Raw genomic sequence first — 23,454 nt, forward strand, 5'->3', positions numbered from 1 at the left:
CCCTGGCCCCACTTTATTTATTTATTCATTTTTAAAGCTTTTTTTTTAACGTTTTTATTTTTTTTTATCTTTTACATCATTGTTCATTTTTAAACAATATTTGCTTCTTCCCATCCCCTCAGGTGTAGTCCCCATAGAGTTTCCTTCACCAATGTACCTGTGCACCGTCACCTCAGTCCCCTGTGCTCCTCCCTCCCTCCCTCTGATCCCTCTCCACCTCCTCCCCTGCAGTATGTCTCTGGTTTATAATTGTCTGTTTTTGCTTTGTATTGTTATTATTATTATTTTTTTGCTTTGTACCGTCTGTTTTTGCTTTGTACTGTTATTATTTTTTTTACACTGATGTCTTATTTGGTTCCCCTATATTCCTGCTATAAGTGAAACCATCTGATATTTTTCTTTTTCCTTCTGGCTTATTTCACTGAGCATAATTCCTACAGCTCCATCCACGTTGCTGCGAATGGCATGAGTTTATCTTTTTTGATTGCTGAATAATACTCCATTGCGTATATATGCCATATCTTCTTGATCCAGTCATCTATTTTTGGGCATTTGGGTTGTTTCCAGGTATTACCTATTGTACACAGTGCTGCAATAAACATAGGAATCAATGTTTTTGAATCAATGTTTTTGTGTCCTTTGGGTAGATCCCTAGTAGTGGAATTGCCGGGTGGTATGGTAGCTCCATTTTTAGTAGACTGAGGAACCTCCAGACAACTTTCCATAGTGGATGGACCAGTTTGCTCTCCCACCAGCAGTGTAGGAGAGTTCCTTTTTCACCACATCCTCGTCAACATTTGTTGTTGCTTGTTTTTTTGATATGTGCCATTCTTACTGGGGTACAGGCCAGATGGGCGGGATGGTGAGAGAATTCACCAGAGATAGAGTGGGGAACAGAACTGGCAGACTGATGAAACGCACTGCTGAGGGGAGCAGTGGGAGAGACAGGAGAGGTCTGCCACGCCATGTGGGATTCTCGCCGGCCGGCCAGGATAGAACCTGCGCTGCAGAGGCTGAGAACAGCTTCACTGTGTGGCGCTCAACTGCCTGAGCCACCAGGGAGGCCCCTTCTGCCCATTTCTTGACTGGATTGTTTATTTTGTTTTTGTTGAGCCCTATGAGTTCTTTGTATATCTTTGTGATCAGTCTCTTATCAGTTGACTGGAGTGCAAAGATATTTCCCAATCAGTGGGAACTTTTTGTTAGAAATTCAGTAATTTGTTAGTGAATTCAGTGGAGTGGCTGGTAGAGATTGTAAGTGTTACCTTGGGTTCCTCTAGTTTTCCAGCGTCCTCTGTAATCAGATTGACCACATTCCTGGCTCTTGTTAATAAATCTGATTATGAGTGTAAGTGAAAGAGATTAATTAAAAATTGCATCAGAAAGCTATTATTTAATTATTTGTTTTTTACATCATTGTTTAACTGTTTTGGTTAATGTCTCTTTTGCTGTGCAGAAGGTTTTCAGTTTGATGTAATCCCAGGTGTTTATCTTTTCCTTGACTTTGCTTTGGGTGATGTGTCTTTAAAGATGTTATTGCGATGTATGTCTTGCAGTGTTTTACCTATATTTTCTTCTATATATTTTATGGTTTCAGGTCTTATGTCCAGTTCTTTTATCCATTTTGAGTTGATTTTTGTGCACGGTGAAAGGTACTGTCTAGTTTCATTTTTTTTTGCATGTGGAGGTCCAATTTTCCCAGCACCATTTATTGAACAAACTGTCCGTGTTCCATTGCATGGTCTTTGCTACTTTGTCAAAGATCAGTTGTCCGTGGGCCTCCCCTGGTGGCGCAGCGATTGAGCGCTTGGCTGCGAAGCTGCCCACAGCCTCTGCAGTGCCTGTTTGATCCCCGGCCACCGGCGAGGTCCCACATGGCACGACAGACCTCTCCTGCCGCCCTCTGCCCTCCTCAGCAGTGTGTTTCGTCAGTCTGCCTGTTCTGTTCCTCGCTCTGGCTCTGGTGAATTCTCTCACCCTTCCGCGCTTCTGACTGTACCCAGTGCTTGTCTAAATAAATAAATAAATCTTTAACAACAACAAAAAGATCAGTTGTCCGTATAAGTGGTTTTATTTCTAGGCTCTCTATTCGGTTCCATTGCCTGAACTCATTTTAAAAATGACTTCACAGATGTCAATTTTTCACATATGTGAATATACATATATATTCTTAAGATGTATATTCTCTTATATATAAAAGATATTTACTCTCTTTTTTTATTTTTTGGTAGTTATATTGGAAAAACTCAGTTTTCTACTCATGAGTCTTTCTTTCCTGTGAATCTCCTTTACTACTTACACAAAACATTGTTGGTCACCAAATGGGTGGAGAGTTTTCCCCACACTAAAGAATTCTCCATGAGCATCAGCAGGGTGTTCTACAACTCAAATCAGTTCTGATATTACCTATCCGGAGATAATATCAGGTCCCACAGGGTTGGAGCATTCAGTCTTACAAAATGGCCCTCTCTCCATTACCCAGGCCTATCCCCTTCAGGCCAGTCATAAGCCATGTTGTTACTTATGCTTCTGACCAACCAACATGGACTTCAAATGCCAGTCAGAGGGCCAGCTTGGTAATTGTCCTTCTGATGGGATATAAATCGGAGGCTCCCAGCACTCCCTCTTTGATTAATTTGCTAGAAGGGTTCACAGAACTCAGAGAAACATATCTGCTATATATTTATCATAAATGATTATGTTTATTATAAAATTATATGATAAAGAAAACAGACAAACATCTAAATGGAAGAGATGCATAGGGCAAAGTATAGGGAAAAAAACATGGAGCTTCCAAGCCCTCTTCAGGAGGGCTACTCTCCCCCAGTCTCCACTGGGGGAGATCTTTCACCAAGCTGAAAGATCTTCAAATCCAGACCTTTTGGGCTTTTATGAAGGTTTCATGATATAGGCATGATTGATTATCTCTGGACATTGGCTGTTGATTCAACCTCTGGTCCCTCTTTCCTCTGGGGAAGTTGGGTTTGGGGGTAGGACTGAAAATTCTAATTTTTTTTTTTTAATCACATGATTGGTTCTCCTGGTAAAAGCCCCCATCTTTAGATGGAATAGAAAAACCATCCCAGAACTTAGGAAATTATAAGGGTTTTAGGAGCTGTGTGTCAGAAATAGGGACCAACCAACACTGTAGAAAGCTGTCTAATAAAAATGGAGTTACCATATGACCCAGCAATTCCATTCCTAGGGATCTACCCAAAAACATTGATTCAAAATACCATGTGTACCTCCATGTTTATTGCAGCACTATTTACAATAGGTAAAACCTGGAAACAACCCAAATGCTCAAAAATAGATGACTGGATCAATCAAAAAAGATAAACTCATGCCATTCACAGCAACATGGATGGAGCTAGAAGGAATTATGCTCAGTGAAATAAGCCAGAAGGAAAAAGTTAAATATTGGATGGTTTCACTTATAGCAGGAATATAGGGGAACCAATTAAGACATCAGTGTAAAAAAATAATAGCAATAAAAAACACAACAAAACAAAAACAGACAATTACAAAACAGAGACATCCTGCAGGGGAGGAGGAGGGAGAGGAATCAGAGGGCGGGAGGGAGGAGCACAGGGGACTGAGGTGATGGTGCCCGGGTACGTTGGTGAAGGGAATTCTATGGGGACTACATCTGGGGGGGAAGCAAATATTGTTTAAAAAGGAACAATGATGTAAAAAACAAATAATTAAAAAATTGGAAATTAGGAAAAAAAAAGAAATAGAGGCCAAAACCAAAAATTTCTTACTATAAATAATAATAATATCACAGTAGTCATCTGAGCTTTTTGTTAGAAATTACTGAGTGGAGTGGCTGGTAGAGATTATAAGTGTTTATTGGTACCTTGGGTTCCTCTAGTTTTCCAGCGTCCTCTGCAATCCGATTCACCACATTCCTGGCCCTTGTTAATAAATCTGATTATGAGTGCAAGTGAAAGAGAGTAAATTAATTAAAAATTGCATCAGAAAACTGCCTCTTGGGAGAAAACTATCTCATATTCATCCTAACAATCTGGGGGAGTTGTTTTACCTAGCGCCTTTGAAGCCACATCATTTCTGAGAATTATAATTGACAGAAAGGAGCGCATCACATTCTGCCTCAGACAGATGGACCTTATTTATCACAGCTGGTGAGTTGTTTGGACACTGAACAGCCCCATCCTGGCACCATCACTTGGCAGAAAGTACTATGTATCTTGACAAAAGTCATGGCTTTAGTGTTGTCATTTCATATCCTGGGAGAGAAGTTATTAGGGCTCTGCCTGCACAGTTGGCAAAGGCATAATGGGAAAGTGGTGGGGTCTCATTATTGTGCTAATGAGTCATAGGATGTATGTAGGAATATGTAGTTCTTCTGCACATGCTCTAGTGTAGCCTGGCCCTGAACATGTTTTGTTGCTTCCCTCTACCACACCCTTGTGGATTGACCCCGTTAAAAAACTATTACAACTTCTTTTGGGGAGCCAGGCTAAACTCTCCTTTCTGGCACTGGTTCCCTCCTATACAAGTCTTTTAAATAAAATCTTGCATAGTTCAACTATACCTAGCACTCTCTGGTGAATTTTCTTGAAAGGGCAAAGAACCCACTTTTGGGACTGGAGCTGATAACGTAAGGAATGATATCCAACTCCCTTGGAGGGAGTTAGACTTGTGTTGTACCTTTGCTACACTCCCTTTTGTGGAGACCCACAACATGGTAGAACCACAAATCAGGGTCACCACTTAGAGGAAAGCAGCTTGACCTGCATCAAACTGGTGTGCATGATAAATACACTTATTTGTTAAGCCCCTGCCATTACAAGGGTTTGTTACTGCAGCATGAGTTAGCTCCCTTGATGTGCAGATGTACTGTGGGCTTCCTACATTGAGAAGTTAATAGTTAGTGCCTGGAGATTTTGTCATTCAAGGTGAAATACATATGTCTTTTTCATGAAAACATCATTTATTTCCTAAAGTTCATTAAAATTGTATGAGGAATTTTGGTGTTTACTTTTGCCATTCACTTTTCTGTTGATCAATTTCATTTATTGTTTTGAGTAAGATTAGCTGAATTATTTTAGATTATTCATCAAGTTAAGAGATATTCCAGATTAGCCATATGATCAAAACTCCAGGATAATAACAAACCTTTATGATAAATGGAATCAAAACACTTTTTAAACTTAATTTTGCTCTTAAACACACATAGATTGCTCTGGATTGTGAGCTAGAGATGGAGTTGTCAAAAACCTTTTTTTCACTGTACTGAAGACTACACCCATCGACTTCACTATGGGTCCCATCAAAGGAAGATAATGCATGAATACATATATGACTCATAGAGGACTTAAAGTCACAGAGTCTGGAGCCTGTGAGTCATATCACCTTTGGGTTAAAGACAGACATTCTCCCTTTGCTGCTTCTGGAACCACAATACTACAGGTACTGGAGGACTGTCAATTAACATGTGCATGCTAACTTTTGAAGGTGTAATTGAGACAGCCTTGGTAAAAGAATTTATGAATTGGTAGCATAAGAACTGCCCCAAGTTGTGTTTGAACAGGTGGACTAAAAAATGAACTGGTGAGTCCCAACATCTTATTCAAAGAATTTGGCCCACCATAAGGTGCCATGCTAGACATAAAGCATTAGGTCCTTACTAATGATTATTTCACAATTTCCCAGAAGAAGGAGGCCAAGAAGCCAGATGTAGAGTTTGAATGTAACTTGGCTGTGCATGCCTGGGCAAAGCCTAACTAAGAACAAGCTACAACATTGCTCTCCTCCACCTCACCTGTGGATCTATACTTTAGATATCTCGTCCTAACTCTCCTGGGCAGAACCAGGTTAAATTCTCCTTTCTTGCACTTGTTCCCTCATGTGCAAGTCTCTAATGAAGCTCTAGTTCAACTCTCCCTGACCCTTTTTGGAGAATTCTTCCTCTAGAGAGCAAAGGACCCACTCTTTGTGTTGGGGCTGGCCATATAATCATGATGGACTTACAAATCAGCCATTTCCCAAAGAAGCTTGTTAACATCTCAAGTGTTAAATTAATTACTACAGGATTCTTTTCAAAGGAACTTTGGAAAGATAAAAGAAAACTTTATTCTTCCCAATAAACTTATATTTCACAAATGGAGGTAGGATGGAATAATTTTGTCTTATGAATACATTATTGTTAAGATTCAGGATACCACAGTTATAATCCCTTTTTACTGAGATATTTTTCCTATCTTTTTATAATGCGTGTTTATTGAGGCAACACTGGTTTATAGTTCTATGTATTTTAAGGTTATAAGTTCATACCTCTCCAAAAACATGTTATCATACCATGTCCACCACTAAATGTCCAATGATCCTCTGTCATGGTTCATTGAGACCCTCCCCCTTTGTTGGCAATTTCCCCATTCTTGCCTTTGGTAACATTAGTTCTATTATCAGATTTCAAGGGTTTTCTTTGGTTTATTGTAATCTGTTTCTTTGCTTTGATTCTTTATATGCCACATATGATTGAAATCATCTGGTGTTTGATTTTAATCTCAATTATTTTGCTTAGCATCATCCTCTAGTTTCATCCATGTTACCACAAATGGCAAGATTTTATCTTTCTTATTAATAGTTGAATAGTGTTCCATTGGGTTAATACACCACATCTTCTTTATCTGCTCATTTGTCTTTGGGTACTGAGGCTGTCTTCATAACTTGTCTATTGTAAATAGTGCTGCAATGAATATAGGAGTGCATATATCAATTCAAATTAGTGTCTTTATATTCTTCCGATAAATACTGAGGAGTGGAATTCCTGGATCTGTTTGGAGACATCTCATACTATTTTCCATAGAGGCTTGACTAGTCTACATTATAACCAACTCCTTTTCCTCCACACCCTCACAGACACTTGTTTCTTTTCTTTCTTTCTTTCTTTTTTTTTTTTTTGGTATGGCTCCTTCTCATGGGCATTGGTGGTGTTTCGTTGTGCTTTGATTTGCATTTTCTTGACAATAAATGATGATGAACATTTGTTATGTGTTTTTGGTTATTTCTCTATCTTTGGAGAAAAGTCTCTTTGGCTCTTCTGCCCATTTTTTTATTGGACTGTTTGTTTTCTTTTTTCCATTATTGCATTCATTATCTCTGTGACTTCTGTTTGGACCTTTATCATACATTCTTTGTCCTTGTATTTCTAATTTTGTTCACCCATTACTCTCTTAATTTAGTAAAAATCATTAGACTGTTGTTTTGTAGTCTTCTTTCAGTAGTTTGTTTAATTGTGTTGTGTTAGTAAATTTTCCTGGGGTTTTGTCTTGATCCTTCTATTGGGGTGAAGATGTCTTCATCCTTATTTGGTTTGATATTCTGTCATTATTTCTATGGATACAGCTAGACTGCTTTTATTCTCAGTCTTGCTGTGACAGTCTTGTGTTAGAATTGAGTTAGGGGGCCTCCCCGGTGGTGGAGCTGGTTGAGCACTGCACTGTGAAGCTGTCTGCAGCCTCTGCAGTGCAGGTTCGATTCCTGGCCGGCCAGGGAGAAACCCATATGGTGCGGCAGACCTCTCCTGTCTCGCCAGCTGCTCCCCTCAGCAGTGTCTTCAGTCGGTCTGCCCGTTCTGCTCCCCGCTCTGTCTCTGGTGAATTCTATCACCCTCTCGCGCCTTTGACTGTACCCCAGTTCCTGTATAAGCAAATAAATCTTAAAAAAAAAATTGCGAATTAGTTTGTAGGCCAAGGGTTTTTATCATGGATGTGTTTTCTGTTGTATTTGATAAAACCTCCTCGCCAAACAAGATGACTGCAGCTCAAAACCCATTCTACAGGGTGAGTGCTGGGGCAATCGGGAATGTGGAGGTTGCTGCAGTAGATTGGCCAGGTCATAACCCTCTTTTGGTGCTGCAGTTATTGGAACTGAGGGAGGGATCTGCAATCTTGTCTGCAGGTCCAGGAAGAAAACCAGTGTTATTCTCCCCAAAACTCCAAATTGCAACTCCCCCTTCAGCTACTTTCTAGATCTGATCTCAGCAGATTTTGTTGGCAGTGTCTTTCCCCTGAGGTTCAGGCATGAATAGAGCAGTCAGGGGACTGCAGGCTTGGGCCACGAGGAGGCACCAAGGAAATCTGCAAAACGTATATTTGTTAGACTGTCCAGATGCCTGTTAAACCCAAATGGAAGAAAGGCTGGTGCTTCACCAATTGCCAAGCTAGCCCCCCTGAAGCAAGAGGGACTTGAAAATTCCCGTGACTACTGACCCTTTACTCACTTCCTGGTATGCAGGTCACTTTCTGGTATGCAACTCAGTTCTTGGCATGTAACCATGTCATGGCTGACCATGTGCAGCTGCCAATGCAAGCACACCCAGAACCTTGCAGAAACTAAAAGTGTATATAAGCCCCTGACTTACTGCAAATGGGGCTCAGCATTGGGATTGGAACCCACTGAGTGAGCACAGGTGCAATATACCTGTTTCTTCTTAGCTTTGGTGTCCCAGTTTCCCTTTGTGCTTCAGTACCCCAGGAGGCCCAGGTGTGTCAACTCCATGCCCACTCAGAAGGCAGTGTTTTTTTGAAAAGATGGTACTTGTCTCTCTGAAGTAAGAAGCCTTGGGAGCCATTGGGGAAGGGTGTGGATGCCTCTCCCAGTGCCCTGATATTGTTCCTGTCAGGAGGACTTGTATACTTTCCTACCTTTTCCAGTGGTCTTTGTCTCACATCCTTCTGGAGATGCTGATCACCAAGTCCTTAGTTTTCTTCCAAATACTATTGCTTTCTCATTCGTGCTGATCCCAGTGTCAGTGTAGGAAAAGTGAACTCTATTTTGTTTTTCAAAAAATTGGTTTATAACAGGTGATTTAATAATTTCTAAAATTGAAGTAAGACCAACATACAAAATCATTTTTAGTTTCAGTGTAAAGATAACTAGTATATATTGTGAAATGATCACCACTTTGAGACTATCACCTTTTCTTAACAACTTTCACCGTTGCAATACCATATTATTGATTGCAGTCCTCATGCTGTATGTTGCATCTCCATTATTTATTTATTTATTTTTATTTATTTATACAAGCACTGGGTACAGTCTGAGGCATGGGAGGGTGAGTGAATTCACCAGAGCCAGAGTGGAGAGTGTAACAGGCAGAGTGACGAAGTCCACTCCTGAGGGGAGCAGCAGGCAGCAGGAGAGATCTGCGCGCCATGTGGGACCCTTGCCCAGCCGCTGGGGCTACAGGCAGCTTCGCAACCCAGCGCTCAACCACTGCATCACTGGGGAGGCCCTACTTATTTATTTTTAAGATGTTTTTCCATTCTTGAAATTAGTTTTTCTCCTTTCAATGTACAGTGCCTCCACACAAGTGCTTTGATCATCTGCTCATGGGATCACTTATCTGGAACAGGAGAGCACTTAGGCACCTCTGCTCTAAGAGGGCTATTGACATTGGAATGACATGAATAATAATTTGTGGAAACAACTTTCTTGTCTAAATTGTGACACATTTTTACTGAGGAAGAATGCATAAATGCATACACACACACATATATATATATACATATATCTATATTGATGGATGGGTATACAGATAGATAATTTGACTGCTTGCTACTGTGGTTGTAATGCTTTCTTTAACACGTTTATAACTTAGGAAGAGTGGTTGGTCCAGGGTATATCTGATCTTGCACTCCCTGCCAAAGGATGTGGGTCTGTTAGACTTAAATGGACTTTCTATCTCCATTTTGGTTGTATGCAGTTCTGCTTTCAAATACAGGGTTAGTCCAGACTGGTCAATTAGTTACAAGTCTCCTTTCAAATTTAACAGGAGCAGGATGCTTGATGGTCCTGGAACAATGGGTATGCATCACGAGGCATGACCTGGAATGCCTGGGAGGCCAGTGACTGATGCATGGCCCTGCCTTCACAGAGATTCATCAGGGGAAAGCCTTGTCAATAAGATTGGAACCATGAGTAGGGGGTCTGGGATATGATTTCTGTCTCAGTACCAAAATAACTTGTTAGCAGACTCACTTTCCCCTGGAAACCCTAGATATATATGCACATTTGATCAATTTCACCCACCATTTTTTCTTTGTTCTCCTACCCCATGTAATTGATGCTGTATGCTTATTCTATCAATAAAAAGGCCAGGATCTTGCTGTCTCCACTGCTGCATTGTACAGCTTGTACATCCTGCACTGTATAGCTTGCTCCATGGTGCCTGTTTGTCAGTGTGATGTTGTCAATGCAACAGAAGGAAAGGAAACAAAAATCATGATGGAAAAAAAATTCTGATGTGTGAGTGTGTGTGATGTTATTAATTTATTTTGTAATAAACTAGTGGCCCATATTGGAGTATTGTGCAGAATGCCCACAGAAACCACTGTGAAGCAGACTGATTCCAAGTTCACTTTCTAAATACTTGTGGAAGCTATCAAGTTGGTAATGAAATCAGATTCAGAAAAACCTAGATTCAAATCACCTAGGTGATTGACTTCACACTTATAAACCAACTGTATTTCTAAACATGTGTTCTCATATCTAAAATAGATCTAACTTTAATGCTTAATGACATCAATTAAGGTTCCAAAAGAAAAAAACAACTGGAAGAACCATAACAATAAGGTGGAAAACTGCTGTGTTGCCATCATCACACAGACCTGTACTGACTTTGGAAAGTTTTATTTTTAACTTTTTATTTGAAAATAATTATAGATTCACAGGAAGTTAAAAAAATGTACAAGGTCATTCAATATACTTTTCACTCAGCTGCCCATGTAGAATTGCATAACTATAGTACAATATCAAAACCAGGAAACTGACATCGATATAATCCACAGAATTCATTACGGTTTCACAAACTGTACAGGAATTCATTTGTGTTTGTGTCTTTGTGTAGTTTTATGAAACTTCATCACATGTGTAGATTTGCATAACCACAGCTGATATCAAGAGAAAGAATTGTTCCATCACCTCAGGGGTCCCTTGTGCCACCTATTTGTAGTTACATTGACCAACAAACTTCACAATTAATTTTTGGCAACCACTAATTTGTTCTCCACCTGAGTAATTTTTTAAATTAAATTTTATTTTTTTCAGTAGAAGATAATTGTTTTCTTTTTTTTTTATTTTAACATTTATCATTTTTTACATTTTTTAGACAATATTTGCTTCCTCCCACTCCCTCAGATTGAGTCCACACAGAATTTCCTTCCTGAAGGCACCCTTGCACCATCACCACAGTCCCCTGTGCTCTTCTCTCCCTCCCTCTCATCCTTCTCCCTTCTCTTCCCCTGCATTATGTCTCCGGTTTATAATTGTCTGTTTTTGCTTTGTTGTGTTTTGTACTGTTATTATTATTATTATTACACTGATGTCCTATTTGGTTCCCCTATATTCCTGCTATAAGTGAAACCATCCAATTTTTTTCTTTTCTCTTCTGGCTTATTTCACTCAGCATCCACATTGCTGTGAATGGCATGAGTTTATCTTTTTTTGATTGCTGAATAATATTCCATTGTGTATATATGCCACATCTTCTTGATCCAGTCATCTGTTTTTGGGCATTTGTGTTGTTTCCAGATTTTACCTATTGTAAATAGTGCTGCAATAAACATAGGGATGCAAGTGCTCTTTTGAATCAATGTTTTTGTGTCCTTTGGGTAGATCCCTAGTAGTGGAATTGCCAGGTCATATGGTAGCTCCATTTTCAGTAGACTGAGGAAACTCCAGACAGCTTTCCATAGTGGATGGACCGGTTTGCACTCCCACTAGCAATGTAGGAGAGTTCCTTTTTCACCACATCCTCACCAACATTTGTTGTTGCTTGTTTTTTTGATATGTGCCATTCTCACTGGTGTAAGGTGGTATCTCAGTGTGGTTTTAATTTGCATTTCCCTGATTATAAAGGATGTTGAACATTTTTTCATATGCCTATTGGCCATTTGCATTTCCTCTTTGGAGAAATGTCTTTTGAGTTCTTCTGCCCATTTCTTTTTTTTTTTTTTAAAGATTTATTGATTGATTGATTGATTTATACATACAAGCACTGGGTACAGTCAGAAGCGCGGGAGGGTGAGAGAATTCACCAGAGCCAGAGCAGGGAGCAGAGCAGGCAGAAGGGCCAAAGTACACTGCTGAGGGGAGCAGCGGGTGGCAGGAGAGGTCTGCACACCATGTGGGACCTTCTGGTGGCCGGGGAGCAGCCGGGGATCGAACCGGTGCTGCAGAGGCTGAGGGCAGCTTCGCAACCCAGCGCTCAACCGCTGTGCCACCGGGTAGGCCCTCTTCTGCCCATTTCTTGACTGGATTGTTTATTTTGTTTTTGTTGAGCTATGTGAGTTCTTTGTATATCTTTGTGATCAGTCCCTTATCAGTTGAATGGAGTGCAAATATTTTTTTCCAATCAGTGGGGTGTCTCTCTGTTTTGGTTACTGTCTCTGGGCTGTATAGAAGCTTTTCAGTTTGATATAATCCCAGGTGTTTATCTTTGCCTTCACTATCTCTGCTTTGGGTGATGAGTCTTTAAAGTTGTTTCTGAGATGTATGTCTTGTAGTATACAAAGAAAATTATAAAACACCGTTAAAAGAAATTGAAGAAAACACAAAGAAATAGAAAGACATCCCCTACTCATGGATTGGAAGAATCAACATTATTAAAATGCCATCCTCCCAAAAGCAATATCCAGATTCAATGCTATTCCAATAAAAATACCAATGACATTCTTTAAAGAAATAGAACAAATATTGATGAAATTCATATGGAACCACTAAAAAACATGAATAGCCAAAGCCCTACTCATGAAAACAAAGGAGAAAGGAGGTATCACACTTCCAAACTTCAAGCTATACTACAAAGCCATAATAATTAAAACAGTTTGGTATTGGAACAAAAACAGACACACAGACCAATGGAATTGAATAGAGAGCCCAGAAATAAAGCCACACTTGTATGAACAACTAATATTAGACAAAGGAGCAAAGAATATGCAATGGAACATGGACAGTTTGTTCAAAAAATGGTGCTGGGAAAACTGGAGCACCACATGCAAAAAAATGAAACTAGACTCCTACCTCTCACCGTGCGCATAAATCAACTCAAAATGGATAAAAGAACTGGACATAAGACCTGAAACCATAAAATATATAGAGGAAAATATAGGTAATCCACCTCTATAATTTTATTTCAAGAATGTTTAATAAATAGAATTGTATAATATGTGACCATTTGGTATTAGCTTTTTAAACTCAGCATTATTTCCTAGATAGCAGAATTTATTTCTTTTGTTTATCAATAGTGTCATTTCTTTTAGTGTTTTATAGTATCCCATAGTGGGTATGTACAAGTTTGTTTAACCATTAATTTCTTGAAGGAATTTTCAGTTATTTCTGTTTTTGGCTTCCATGGATACAGCATCTGTGAATAAAGTTTGTATGAAAATAAGTTTTCATTTCTCTGTGGAAAGTACCCAATAGTGAAATTGCTGGGTCATACAATATTTGCATCTTTCATTTTTTTAAAAAAGATTTATTTATTTATGTGTAGAAGTACTGGGGTACAGGCCAGAGGTGTGTGTGTATAGCGGGTGTGTGTGACAGGATTCACCCGAGACAGAGCGGGGCCCAGAACAGGCAGATTGACTGAAATACGCTGCTGAGGGGAGCAGCAAGTGAGACAGGAGAGGTCTGCTGTGCCGTGTGGGTTAACTCCCTGGCCAGGGATCAAACTCATGCTGCAGTGGCTGTGGATAGCTTCATAGTGCTGTCTTAACTCCTTGTGCCACCAGGGAGGCCCCCTCATCTTTAGTTTTTTAATGAAACTGCCAAATTGTTCTTTGAACTGGTGGTACCATTTTGAATTTCTACCAGCAATGTATGAGTGATTCAGTTTCTCTTCATTTTTGCTAGCATTTTGGTGGTGTCATAATTTTTACTTTTAGTCATTCTGATAGATATTCAGAGGTATTTCATTGTGGTTTAATTTGCATTTCCCCAAAACTTTAATTAAAATTGTTCAGCTTGAGAGTGCTGAGACTTTAACATCTGTACCACCATGGAGAACCCCATTATGAACATTTTTAATTAAAGTGTCAGCAAGATCAAGCTATTGCTCTTGCCTGCCATTCCCCTCAGCAGTATATTTCAGTAGATCTGCCTGTTCTGTTCCCCACTCTGTCTCTGGTGAATCTTCTCAAGCCCCTCATCTCTGGCCTGTACCCCAGTTCTTGTATGTATACAAACAAACAAACAAACAAACAAATAAAATATTTTTTAAAAGTTCGTTATAGCTAATGATGCTGACAATCCTTTCCTGTGCTTATTTGCCATGTGTGTATGCTCTTCAGTGAAATGTCTGTTTATATCTTTTGCCTATATTGTAGTTATATTTTTTTAATTCTTGAGTTTTGGAGTTCTTTATATAACTCTAGATACAAGACCTTTGTCAGATATGGGGTTTAGAAATATTTTATCACAGCTTGTAGCTTGTGTTTTCATCTTCTTTAATAGAGTTTTGGTAGAGCAAAAGTTTTAATTTTTGATGAAGACTAATTAATGTATTTTACTTTGTGGATTATGCTTTTGATGTCTCTTTGCCTACTCTTAGATCCTAAACATTTCTGATCTTTGCTTTTCTCAAAGTTTTATAGTTTTACATATAGTTGCACATTAGAATTTGTTGGATCCATTTGGGGTTCATTTTTATATAAGGTATTAGACTGAGGTTGAAGATTTTTGGAGGTTTTATCATTTGTGTTAGACATATAGTAACATATCTTGTTTAAGCCATGAAAAAAATCTATATATATATTATTTCATAGTTTCACTTCCTATCTCTCTGTTTCTAAACATCATTTCACACTAACCTTAAATTTCACATATTTCACTCTTTTATTAGGCTTTTCTCAGTTGTTTTACTTCATATTCAAAAAGCTGAGTGGAGAGGCCAATAGCATCCCAGTGGATCAGTCCTGCCTACCCTTAACTGCTGCTACAAAGCCAGCCACCTGTTTATTTGGTTTAATCAGGTCAGGATAACAAGTTGGATTACCCAGTAGTAGAGGTGATGCATTGGGAAGGTGTTCTGCTGTTGTTTTCCTGCAATTCTGCTTAATGCATACCCCTTATGAAAGTTAGAACTTTGACAATTCATGTGTGTGTCCACATATATTATAAACACACATGCATATATACTTATACACATATTAGTTTAAATATAGTATGTATCTGTTGTTGCTATCTCTTTCCTCAGAGAAGCCTCCAAATTCCAGCTTTTAGAGATCTCTTTTTCATGTGTTTCCTATATTTAGATGCCCATTGATTAAAGAATTCTTACTACTGATGTCCCATTTCAGTGTAATTTCTTAAAGAGCTAGTGCTTAAGTGATATAGTGGGGCTGGAAATTCATATATGTTTTGTTCACCTATGTCTGAAAGCACAAAAGCAAAAATCAGTACATTTCTACAGAAAAGGATTCCTTATGACTTTTTAAAACAAACTTTTTTTCCACCTGTATCACATTAGGGAAAAGGACAAATCCAGAGAATTTATAAATAGATTTTGAAAATAAATAGTGATTGGGCCTCCCTGGTGGCGCAAGGGGTTAAGACAAACCTATGAAATTGTCCCCAGCCTCTGCAGTGTGAGTTCCATTCCTGGCCAGTGGCCAGGAAGAAACACATATGGCACAGCAGACCTCTCCTGACTCTCCCGTGCTCCCCTCAGCAGCGTACTTCAGTCGATCTCTGCCTGTTCTGTTTCCCACTCTGTCTCTCACCCCCCACACTTCTGGCCTGTACCCCAGCTCTTGTATGCATAAATAAATAAATCTTTTTTAAAAAACAAAACAAACAGTGATTATTTTCAGGATATGAACCATGGCACAGGGATAGATGAATTTTCTAGCATTAAATCATTTGGGTGAGTTTGTTATCCAAATCCTGCAGCATTAAATTCCGAGTTTTGCTCTTTATTTATTAAATGTTATCACAGGCCCACCCCTCTCCACACAACCTTTTAAGAGATAGTTCTATTAATAGCTAAGAGGATTGACACCCTTAAGCTCTACCTTCTGCAAAATACACACAATACTGAGTGAGAAGACTATTACTCTTTGATGAAATTTTATTTAGTAATAGAAATTCATATTAAGAAACTATGAATTTTGTTCCTGTATTAGTTTATCAATTTTTTTCTAGCTGTTTTTGCAGAAAGAAACCCATAATTTTTCTTTCATTACTATTTGGTTTATAATCTTTATATAAGAGAAAAAATCCAAGAGTTAATATCAATAACTATGAAAATCTATATCTTTTTAGATTTATATCTATAAATAGATATAAATATAAATAGATATAAATCTATATCTATAAATAGATAAAATCTATATCTTTATAGATTTTCTGCTTTTTAAAACATTACTTTCGAATCAAAGAAAGAAATAAACAAAAAATAATCATTTGTTTTGGTAAAGGGAAGCTGCTTAGGTTGAAGAAAATTAGACTTTATGATCAGAGTTCTAGCCTTTTTTTAGGATTGGTTCGAAAACATTTTTGATAAATTGTCAATAAGATAAATTAAGCAAAAGCACATACACTTGACTATGATTTTATATTCTCACTGGATAAACACCCCCTTGTCAAGAATTGGAAGACTGTCTTACCTTAACAACAAGCACAGCTTTGTGGTTTGGTCAAGATCTGCTCTATATTCCTCAGTCCTAGACAGGATCAGAAACTGTTTCCATTTAGCTGAACTGGGGATACATTTTTGGAGACATTCTTTGTTTTCTAGGGACAGTCTGGGCATGTTTTTTTATAATAAAGGCCTTGAATGAGTCCAGTAGCCCCATTTAAACACTAGTCCAGGGTACACTCTGTATCTCTTTGTTTGGCTGATGCTGGGCTGTCTCTCAGTTGGCTGGGGACCTTTCTGGACAATTACATTAATTTCAAGGCAAAGGATGGTCTGTTTTGTGGAGCAGCAGCTTATCCACAGATCTTTAGTGTTCTAGTCCAGGTAGAGCCTCTTAATTTGAATGTGTAGGTATGTTATGACTGCCCTCTAAAGATAGCAATGTGCTCCTAATTAAATTTTAATTCCTTAGAAACACTACGTGATTTGCATATAAAAGACATCTTTACAGACACATCACCCAAAGCAGTGAGAGTGAAGGCAAAGATAAACAGCTGGGACTACATCAAATTAAAGAGCTTCTGCACAGCAAAAGAGACAATAACAAAAACAAAGAGAAACCCCACCAACTGGGAGAACATTTTTGCACCCAACACTAATGATAAAGGACTGATCACAAAAATCTGCAAAGAGCTGATGAAACTCAACAACAACAAAGAAAAAACCCAGTCAAAAAATGGGCAGAAGAGCTAAAAAGAAACTTCTCTGAAGAGGAAATGCAAATGGCCAACAGACATATGAAAAAATGTTCAACATCACTTGTCATCAGGGAAATGCAAATCAAAACTACCATGAGATACCATCTTACACCAGTGAGAATGGCACATATTAAAAAAAACTAGCAACAACAAATGTTGGCGAGGGTGTGGAGAAAAAGGAACTCTCCTGCACTGTTGGTGGGAGTGCAAACTGGTCCAACACTATGGAGAGCTGTGTGGAGATTTCTGGACCTGCTAAACATAGAGCTTCCATATGATCCAGCAATTCCACTCCTAGGTATTTACCCAAAGGACACAGAAACATCAATTCCAAAGAACACCTGCACCCCTATGTTCATAGCAGCACTATTTACAATAGCTAAGCTTTGGAAACAGCCCAAATGCCCAAAAATAGATGACTGGATCAAGAAGATGTGGTACATATATACCATGGAATATTACTCAGCATTCAAAAAAGATAAACACATGCAATTTGCAGCAACATGGATGGCGCTGGAAGGGATCATGCTCAGCGAAATAAGCCAAAAAGAAAAAGAAAAATACCGGATGGTCTCACTCATAGCAGGAATCTAGAAAACTTAAATAAGGGATCAGGAAAAAGAATAACTATAAGAAAGTGAAAATCAAAATCAACAAAAAACTATGAACCAGAGACACTTTTTGGCCGGGAGGGGAGGGATTGGGGTCAGAATGGGGCATGTGCAGTTGTATGGGGGAATATAAAAATAAAATTTATTATTTAATAAAAATAAAAAAGAAACCAGGAAAAGGCAAATTCAAACTATATGACATCGAACAGTACCAAATGTTAGAGAGGATATATATCAAAAAGAACTTTCATACATCATTAGTCAGAGTGTATACTGGTACAATCACTTTAAAAAAATAATGTCTTTATCATGTAAACGTATACATTCACATATCCTGTAACCAAGAAATCCACTGTTTGTATTTTAGAGAATTCTTAACATAAAAAACTATTTCACCCATTTTCTCAAGAAAACCTGGTAGATTTATATAAAAACTAAAACAGGCATTAAAATAACTCAGTAGTGTATCAAGACTAACTTCTAGAATGAAATAAATATTGTATATAAAAAGGAAAAAAATTTAATTCCTTAATCAAAACTGAATAAATGATGGTTTCAAGTGATATAGTAGGTACTGATAAAAGAAATAGATTACTTGCCAAAATTCTTTATTAATAGTGTGTTATAGTTGTAGTTCATATTGTGAATTCTTATATCTAGAATACGTGAAGACCTCTTACACTAGTACTTAACAAATATTGGGTTATGTAAGTGAGAGGCAGATGGTCTGGCTAATCATCTAGGTTTCTTGAAAGATAATTTTAGTAGAAGTCAGCTTTGTAGCTAGAAGCTTGTATGAAACTCAAACTGAAATTTAAGTCTGAAGATTATTATACTTTTTATTTATTCAAGTGATTTTCTTATGTTGTAATCTGTCATATAATAATTAGTTTCTAACATTAGTCTTAATGTTATAAAGCACTTTACAAATATAGCATTATAAAGTAGAAAGCTTTTTTCTCTCACAAGGTAAGTAATATCCAGGAAACCATTGCTAGGTTTAAGGTTGTGTAGAAGAGCCTCATTTTGTATTAATACAGACTATGAACTGGGTTAGTTTCCTTTTTGCAAAATGATCCCAAACACCCAAACTAATCTATAAATCAAATGTAAGAAACAATTCCTATGAATATCCCAATTCCCTTTTTTTTTTGTAGGAATTCCTAAGTTGATTCCAAAATTCATAAGGAGTTATAAAGAATCAATAATGTCTTTAAAAAGAGGAACAAGTTGGGGGATTCATGCTGCTCAATTTTAAAACTTAATAGCTACAGGGGGAGAGGGCGGAGCAACATGGCGGCGAGGAGACGCTGCGAGTAAGATCTCCCATTAAAAAGTTAATAGGGAGGAAAAGCGGCAGGTCCAAGTGAGAACTGGAACAGGGAAGATAAACAGACGACTCCAGCAAACTGCCTGAAGAAGAAAGTTGCCATAAAAGAGGACCAGAAGGGAGGAAAGCGCAGAACCCTGCTCCCCTCCCCCGCCCACAGAGGCGGCACTTTCCGACCCTCAGAGAGGAGGAAAACAACAAACTGAAACGACCAACAAGTAAAAACTACGCAGCAAGCGGGACTGGGAGTGGAAAGGAACTATTTCGGCCACCACACCCCGTGAACGGGAGCTGTGGAGAATTCTGCAGGATTCGCCATGGAGGTGAGCTCCAGGCGCCATTAAAGAGAAACCCCGCCCCCCAGGAGGAGACCAGCACCAGCACGCAGCCCCGGGCCGCCTGGTAAGCTTGTGCTGAAAAGGGGCGCGCTGGAAAAGCAGACGCGGAGCGGGAGCGGGGTAGGGATCTCGCAGAAAAGCAGTGCAGTTGAAAAGAAAACGCGGATCCGGACCACAGCTGCCCAGGTCCCCGCGCCTGCGACCTAGGCTTGCGGAACCAGGCGCACAGTGAGCAGGAACCAGGCGCCCAGGCACAGGAGCGGGGTTCAAAAGGCGCCATTCCCGCGCCACTGAACTGGGCTACAGCCCGCGTCCTGGAACTGAGGGCTTTGGAACTGAGACCTGGGGCACGAAATTCGGGGCGTGGGTTCTCCACGACGGTGGGGCACAAGGCAGACACAGCACCCCAAAGCCGTTGAGGTTTACCCTACCATTCCCGCTCTGTTCCCTGTCCCACCAGGTGGAAAAATCAGCTCCCCAAGGGCTCTAGGAGAGATCTCTGGCGCCACCTAGCGACTTGAACCAGCAGAGGCTCCTGGAGGAGCCAGTGGCCAGCTGGGGAGTTAGCCCACGCCGGGCCCCTTCCGACCAGTAGTCTGAGCCCACAGGGGGAACAAGCACCCACAGCCGGGGCAGACCAGGCACGCAGAAGAGTGTGCCTGAGACCGGACGCGCAGGGAGTGTGTCCCGCATCGCCATTTTAGAACAGGGACATTTCTTCAGTAAAGACTACCTGCAGAAGGCTTCCTCAGGAGCCAGAGGTGAGTGGGGGAAGTTCGCCCACGCCAGACCCCCTCTGGCCTGCAGTCCAAGCCCAGAGGAGGAGCAGGAGCCCACCGCCGGGGCAGACCAGGCGCACAGGGGAGTGTGTCCCCACATCGGCATTTTAGAACAGGGACCTTTCTCCAGTAAAGTCTGCTTGAAACTGACATATGGCTCCTGGAGGAACCAGAGGGGAGCAGAGAAGCTCACCCAAGATGCTGGCCAGTCCCAGCAACACAGTGTCCCAACGCATACGGCAAATTAGAAAACAGACAGTAGGGAGTAGAAGAACCACACGCAACCTAGCAACTCCCCAGGGAAAAAGCACACCACAAAAAGAAAACCAGCCCCCAGATAGCAACGACAGTAACTTGGAAGAACTTCTGAGCCTTCCAGAAAGAGAATTTAAAATTGCCATGATTAAAAAAGTTATAGAAGTCATAAAGGAAAACAATGATCAGAAGAAGGAAATTGAGTCCCTAAAGAGGGAAAACAATGGTCAGAAGAATGAAATTGAGTCCCTAAAGAGGGAAGTAAAAGAAATGCAGGAGACCAAAGAATTAATGGAAGAACTAAAGAATTCTGGGAAAAGCAATGAAAGCAGAATAGATGAAATGGAAGAACGAATAAGTTCTCTTGAAGACACAGAAATAAAAAGAACCAAAACAGAAAAGGAAAGAGAAGTACGAAGGAAAAAGAATGAAGAAAGACTTCGGGAACTATCTGACTCCATGAGGAAAGGAAATATAAGAGTTATAGGAATACCAGAAGGAGAGGAGAGAGATGTAGGAACGGAGAAAATATTCAAAGAGATAATTGAAGAGAACTTCCCAAATGCGAAGAAGGAGTTGAAAATTGATATAGAAGAAGCAAGAAGAACACAAAACTTCCACGACGAAAGGAAAAATACAGCAAGACACATAATAGTAAAGCTCCCAAGAATCCAGGACAAGGAAAAAATAATGAAGCTGGCAAGAGGGAAGAAACAGATAACATTCAAAGGAAAGCCAATCAGGCTGACATCAGACTTCTCTGAAGAAACACTACGGGCAAGGAGAGAGTGGAGGGACATAGTCAACAGACTCCAGGAAAACAGATGCCAACCAAGAATACTCTATCCCGCAAAGCTCTCCTTCCTCTTTGAAGAAAGAGTATGGACCTTCCCAGACAAACAGAAACTCCGGAATTTCATTACAACTAAACCCCCACTCCAAAAAATTCTACAAGGAGTCCTAAAGCCAGAACCTCAGAGGGGCGAATAACAATGAAAGAAGGCCAAAAAAAAAAAAAAGTTATTAAAAGAATAATTAAATAAAATCAAAGGAAAGACAAACACAATGGCAAATACAGATGCTAACATATCAATATTAACTCTAAATGTAAATGGACTAAACTCTTCAATAAAAAGACACAGAGTTGCAGCCTGGATTAAGAAACAAAACCCAACCTTTTGCTGTCTCCAGGAAACACATTTAGCTACAAAAGATAAAAATAGGCTCAAAGTTAAAGGATGGAAAACAATCCTACAAGCAAATGGACCAAAAAAGAAAGCAGGAACAGCTATACTTATATCAAATAAAACAGATTTCAAACTCAAAAAGATAAAAAGAGACCCCAATGGTCACTACATTATGATCAAGGGGACAATACTTCAAGAAGAAATAACACTCATTAACATATACTCACCAAACGAAGGAGCACCAAAATATATCAGACAACTGTTGTCCTCTCTGAAAACAGACATCGGAGAAAACACATACGTAGTAGGAGACTTCAACACACCACTATCAACAATGGATAGATCAACAAGACAAAAAATAAGTAAAGAAACCAAAGCTCTAAATAAGGACCTAGAGCATTTGGGCTTAACAGACATCTATAGAACACTAAACCCCAAAAAAACGGAGTACACATTTTTCTCAAGCGCACACGGATCATTCTCCAGGATCGATCACATACTGGGGCACAAGACAAATATCAACAGATACACCAAGATTGAAATCATATCAACCATCTTTTCTGACCATGAAGGCATCAAACTAGAAATAAACCATAAAAAGAAGGCAAGGAACTTTCCTACCTCATGGAGATTAAGAACCACACTACTGGAAGACCACTGGACTAATGAGGAGATCAAAGAAGAAATTAAAAAATTCTTTGAATTGAACGACAAGGAGGACACCAATATCCTAAATGTATGGGATGCAGCAAAAGCAGTAATAAGAGGAAAATATATAGCAATAGAAGCTCACATCAAGAAACAAGAAAGAACTCAAAGAAGCAACCTAATCTCGAAGCTCAAAGATCTAGAAAAAGAACAACAAAAAAACCCCAAAACCAGTAGAAGAAAAGAAATAATAAAAACCAAAGCAGAAATAAATGAAATTGAAACTAAAATACAATCCAAAAGATCAATGAAACCAAGAGCTGGTTCTTTGAAAAAATAAATAAAATAGACAAACCCCTAGCCAGGCTCACAAAGGAAAAAACGGAGAAAGCACAAATAAACAGGATCATCAGTGAAAGAGGAGAAATCACAACGGACACAGCAGAAATCAAAAGAATAATCAGTAACTACTATGAAGAGTTATATGGAAAAAAGTTTAACAATCTAGAGGAGATGGACAAATTCCTACAACTCTACAATCACCCAAAGCTAGATAAAGAAGAAATAGAACACCTAAACAGACCAATTACAAGGAGCGAAATTGAAATGGTAATCAAAAATCTCCCCAAAAACAAAAGCCCAGGACCTGATGGATTTACAAATGAATTCTACCAAACATTCAGAGATGAATTAGTGCCTATCCTTCACAAACTCTTCCAAAAAATTGAGAAGGAAGGGACAATACCAAACATGTTCTATGAAGCCAACATTACACTAATACCAAAACCGAACAAGGACAACACAAAAAAGGAAAACTACAGGCCAATGTCCCTAATGAACACTGATGCAAAAATCCTCAATAAAATTTTAGCTATCAGAATCCAACAATGTATCCATAAGATAATTCACCACGACCAAGTAGGATTCATTCCTGGA

Source organism: Talpa occidentalis, unplaced genomic scaffold (genome assembly GCF_014898055.3).
Source record: "Talpa occidentalis isolate TD23 unplaced genomic scaffold, MPIMG_talOcc4v2.1, whole genome shotgun sequence".
NCBI classification, from domain to species: Eukaryota; Metazoa; Chordata; class Mammalia; order Eulipotyphla; family Talpidae; genus Talpa; species Talpa occidentalis.